Genomic DNA, 5,569 nt, shown 5'->3' with positions numbered 1-5,569 from the left:
TGTTTTTATTTCTTCGGGAATTTTCAATATTTGAGACACATAACAACTTAGAAAGATCCAAAGGTGTTATATTTCTCAGTACAGGAAAATTTATAAACCTTAGATTGTGAGATCTAAGGCTATTTTCCATCCTTTCCAATCTTTTGTCCCGTTCTCCATCTTTCTGTACTAGCCGTTAAGCCCGTAACAACGGGCTCGGTCCGTTTCCTTCCCACTCCCTCCCCCTTCACTCTCTCCCCCCTCCCTCTCTCTCACCTTCCCCCCCCCTCTCCTCCCCTCCTCTCCCTCCCCCTCTCTCCCCCTCCCCCACTCTCACCCTCCCTCCCTCTCCTCAGTCACTCCCCCTCTCTCAATCCCCTCCCCATCCACAACCGGCAGATCTCGGGGGGTGTCCTTCCCTCCCTCCCGCGCGGCGCCGCTACTTCTCCTCCCACTCCTGCTGGCAGATCTCGGGGGGGGGGGGGTGTCACTCCCGCGCGCGTGGCGCCGCTCCTTCTCCTCCCGCTCCTGCCGGCAGATCTCGGGGGGGGGGGGTGTCACTCCCGCGCGCGTGCGGCGCCGCTTCTCCTCCCGCTAGGTCTCGGGGGGTCACTCCCGCGCGCGCGGCGCCGCTGCTTCTCCTCCCACTCCTGCTTCGCGGCCGCCACCGCTCCTGCGGCCCCACCGCCATTTTTTTTTTGGGCACGCACGGCTCTGACCGACGTGCTCGCCCGCACATGCGCGGTAGAGCTGCTCTCTACTGCGCATTTGCGGGCCGTCGGTCAGAGCCCATTTATAAGGTAGATTATAGCTATTTGTATTCTTTCCATTTCTAACATCTGAACTTCCATTTTTTCTATTATTCTGAGAAGCTATTTCATTTGCGTTTAAGTTTACTTGCATTTTCACATCATGCACTTCTTTAGTGAGTCCCGTTATAGCTTTCTCAATTGATTGTAGGGCTATCCAAATTGTAGATAAAGTTATGTGTGAACGTTTAACCATATTGGATATAAACAATTTTTAGAATGATTCACATGAATAAAACACTTTTTACCTAAAAATTTCTGGATCATTGAGTAATTACTTTTTTCTGCATTGCAGTTTGAATTACGCAAAGATGATGAATATTTTGTATTATTTATTTGATAGCCCACATTTCATAAAATGTCCAGGGTGGGTACAACAGCCGGGGAAATGAAACCCCAGTACTTTCTTTAACAAAAATATATATATAGAAATTTCCCTTTTTTGTTGGCCCACAACTTCCTCTGGAAGCTATAACGTGCTATGGTAATAGCAGTGTCGATTTCCAACTGTATAAGCTAGAAAACTACTTATAAAATCTACCGTAACATATGTTCAAAACCCAGAAGCGGAGAAGGAAAAAAAAAATGCCTGTGCATAAATGCTAGTTACTGGGCAACGGAATCCGCTATCCCAATTACCTAAAACAGCTCCGAAACAGAGCGAGCCTGAATCATGTGATCTGCCGCGCAGGCGCACTGGGGCCGTGGAAATTTCCAGGCGGCAGCTTTGCCGCACTGGACTGTGGGTAGGAGAATAGGTTGTCGGCGCCATTTCGTGGAGGTGCAGGAAGCCGTTGTTCCTGTTGGGCCGGAGACGGTGAGTGGGGGTTCCTTTTTCTTTATTTTTCGTAGTCTGGTAGGACTTGCAACTACTATGTGAGAGAGATGCTCTGTATATGGAGACAATAGACAGATAGCCCCGTCCTTATGGTACTTAAACCACCTCCTTTCTATGGCTGCGAGTTCAGTCTAAAATACATACGGTGCCATTAATGTAAAGCCGTCCTTGTAGCGCTCAGCCTGTTCTCTCCATCACTGCAGTTTCTAGGTCTCTTCTTGCAACCTGTGTCTTCTGAGTGATGTACGGGGATCTTCTCGTGGAAAAAGTAACTCCTAAATTTCATTGCTGTACATTTCTAGCTGCTATCCTCGTTTTATGTAGTACTTTTTGATTGTTTATATTGTGTTCGCACAGTTTAGTCATCTATATGGATTGGTTAGTCTATAAGGTGCTACTCGGTTTCTGTCATTTTTGCTACACACGAGAGTAACAACACGGCTGACTCTGAATATGTTTTTGGTAATGTACAATGATTGCTTGATTAGAATTAGTGTTAGTTAAGGAGTTTTGTAGCAGATCTATGTTCTGGATTTTGTTGCTTTTTATTAAGTTTAGTTTTGTGTGTCAATGATCCTACTGGGGTTATAGCAATCCTTTCTATGGCTGCGAGTCATATGTTTCTTTCAATATGTCAAATTACTACTAACTAGAGGGTACTGAGATGCTTCTTATGCCCCCGCGTAGTATTAAAATCGTAGGGTTGGCATGGCAGTAAAGGTGTCGTGGGAGGAACTTATACGGGCAAAGCTTTAATAATTTGTTCTAGATTTGTAGTACAGTTGCAGTTAGTCATTCGTTAATTTATTAAACAGCATTGTTAATTTGATTTCAAGGGCATTAAGTCATTGTTAAATATAAAACGGTGATAAGAATAGGGCGGAACCCCCCACCTTTTTTTTCATAACTGCTGCGGATAGAGGCCCTCTTCGCTTCTGCTCAGTTCAGTCCGGTAAAGGTGAAAAAATTACGGGTGATGCCAAACTGGGCTAGAAGCACTTCTGGGGCTGGTCTGTGCGGCCAGATTGCATTGAAGCGGTGAGACTAGAATGCAAAATAAGCAAAAACAAAGATGTATGAGCATTTCATGAGGCTTATTTTTATTTTTGGTGCAGAAATTTGCTGCTGGTCATGACAACCTTCAGTATATGAATCTGTGTACATCGTTGAGGTGGGTTGGAGGTCACTTTTCAAACAACTTGTGTATTGATAAAGCATGCACTGTATGTTTAACTCATTTATAAACTTCTTCCTGGCCCAAGCAGAGGTCAACATTATTTAAAACTGTTGTCACACAGTACATAGTTTGCAAGTAGGTATTTTATTTTTGTTTGACTAACACAAATCCTGCCAAAAAGATAGCCTGCCTGAAAAATGAAGGAGCCCCTCCAGTGACTACATGACAGACACCTTAAATGCTAGGTAAAAAAAAATGTTTTGAACTGTTTGAGGGATTCCAAAGAAAATTCCTATCTTAGAGGCTGATGCAATAAATTGTGTGCTGAAAGCGGGTGCTGAACAGTCAGTGTCCACTTAATGGGCGCCATGCAATATTTAAATTAGGGGTTACGTTATCCTTGATAACGGGAGCCTGCGAGCATCGGCCGTCTGCCGGATAGGAAAACAGATGCAGAATTTATCAGTGCCTGTCTTCGGCGTACAGCAAGGGCTTCAGGAAACGGATGCTCGTCAACGGAGCACCTGCACCCGACTGCCGGTGTTTTTTTTAACTTTTTTTTTAATTGTTTTTAGATGGATTTCTTCCTCCTACTTGATATTGCAACATTATTAAGTATGAAGCTGTACAGAAAAGCATTTTTTTTCCTGCGCTTCTGTACTATTAGGAGCGCTCAGCAATTAATGCCTGCTTTGGGCAGGCATTATATTCTGAATGCAAAAATGTGCATTTGCATGTGATGAGCGCTATTGGTTTCACTCCGCGTTGGATGTGTTGTGGAGGCGCTAATCCCTTATTGCATAAGGGGATTACCTAGCGCCTATATAACCCACGTCCAACTGTGGGTCAGCGTGCACTGTATTGTATTGGCCCCTTAGATTGTGAGCCTTTTGGGGACCAAAATACCTATAGTGTCTGGAGGACTGTTAAATCAAAATAAATAATGAAGCAGGCAAACAATTACAAAGCATAGAAACCGTTGCTGATGCTAAGGACCCAATCACCCAGAAACTGCTGACGTAAATCCCAAGGAAAAGATGTTTTGAGCTGCTTTCTGAGATTCCCAAAAAAGAAATACAAAAAAAGAAATCTGCCTGCCAGTTGGCGGGTTCGAAAATGGACACTCAATTTTGCCGGCGTCCTTTTTCTGAATCTGTGGCTGTCAGCGGGTTTGACAACCATCGCCAGTAAAGTTAAGTGCAGGTGTCGGACCCGCTGACAGCCAACTCTTCCGCTAATAAGGAGGCACTAGGGATGCGCTATGGTCCCTAGTGCCTCCTTATTAGCGTCCGTCCTAATTTAAATACAGAATCATGCGCCATGGGTAGGTGCCTGGGTGCGCGTCAGAGCGGGCACTCAACTCGGCGAGCTGGTTCTCCCGCACCTTTTATTAAATTGGCCTGACAGAATGAGAGAAAAATCAGGCCCTTAGACTGCAAGCCTTCTAGGAACAAGGAAATAAACAGCAATGCCTGAATACTATCTTCTTTGAAGTGACTGAAAAGGTGGAATATAAATAAAATTTTTTGGAAAGTAAGAAAAACTAGTATGCAAAAGAATAAAAAGGGAAAAATTAAATGGAGAACTTTTAAGAAAAGCAAGTTAGTGAATACCACAAGCATTGTACAGAGGCATGTTTCTGTGCATTTACCTATTCTGTGATGGCAACCCCCCATTCCTGTTCATAAGCTGTACCAGCATTTTAAGCAGTGGGGCACCAACTCACACTACTGCTGTTGCTTTCTGACAGTGGTGGGAGTGGTATGCTTGTCCCAGCTCCTCAGACTTGTGGCTGTGTATGCAGACGGACATGCTTAATAAGAACATTACAGGTTGAAAAATTTCCTTTATGAAAATTTTTTGCAGTCATATTAATTGTAAGTAAAATAAATTATCCAAGTCTGCTGCTGCAAAGTTGTTTTTCAGTTTTAATAAAAAAAAAAATGTTGTGGTAGGGTGAGGAGGAGCCTGGGGCCATTTTGCAGCTTAATGAGATACATTAAAATGTGTTTTATTTTGTGGTCACTTTGGTACAGCTGCTGCAATTCCTGTCCCACCTTGGACCTTATGCTGTCTTTCTGGTGCTGTCAATCGGGCTGGGCTGTCTCTGGAACCCTCTACCCATTGGTGCAACTGCTGAACTACCATTTTCTGTAGTGGTGCACAGCTCTATTGGAGTTCAAGCTACAGTGTGTAAGTATGGGCACTGTGTAGCTTAAGCTCAGTGAGAGCTGTGTAGAGCCATCGTGTGAAGGAGTCAGGCAGCTGTTGTCAGTGAGACTTTAGCAGCAGTGGAGGCTTGAGCAAGGGGCTGAAAAAACAGTGGGTCAGAGAGAAGCCCTAAGCAATTTTATTACTAGCAGTGGTAGTGGTCATTTGTTAAACAGATTTCAGGGTCCTGAAAACAAACAGAAACCCCATGTAGACTACATTGTTACTTACTTGTCTGATTTGTTTTGGAGGACAGTTTTCAAAGCAGTTTAAGTAAAGTATTCTGATTTCCTTAATCAGTGGCTGAAAATAGCTCTCAGACATTTCTGAGTTGGAGGTGGTATGTTTAGGTTGGGAGAGAGAAAGTAGATGTGTTGTTGGTATTTCCAGCAAAAATCTACTTGCAGAAAAGACATCTGCAAGTGACTGCATATATTTTGTATCTGTGGCAAGTTTCAAAGCAGGAAGCACATAATTTTGCTTTACAAATGGCAGAAAGCCCTTTGGGTGAAATGGTCTTTATCCCAGTGTGGACATTTTGAAAATTGCTCTTAC

The 5,569-nt window shown here is 43.9% G+C and overlaps 1 long non-coding RNA gene across 1 annotated transcript; it reads left to right on the top strand.

The window, feature by feature from the left end:
* Positions 1 to 1,447: 1,447 nt before the first annotated feature.
* Positions 1,448 to 4,992, top strand: LOC115089485. Its single transcript, XR_003856110.1, has 3 exons — positions 1,448 to 1,605; positions 2,742 to 2,797; positions 4,840 to 4,992. It is a non-coding gene; the product is annotated as an uncharacterized LOC115089485 (long non-coding RNA).
* The last annotated feature ends 577 nt before the right edge of the window (positions 4,993 to 5,569 follow it).

Source organism: Rhinatrema bivittatum, chromosome 4 (assembly GCF_901001135.1).
Source record: "Rhinatrema bivittatum chromosome 4, aRhiBiv1.1, whole genome shotgun sequence".
NCBI classification, from domain to species: Eukaryota; Metazoa; Chordata; class Amphibia; order Gymnophiona; family Rhinatrematidae; genus Rhinatrema; species Rhinatrema bivittatum.
The sequence above is the reverse complement of the archived record's forward strand: the minus strand, read 5'-3'. Positions and strand labels throughout refer to the sequence as shown.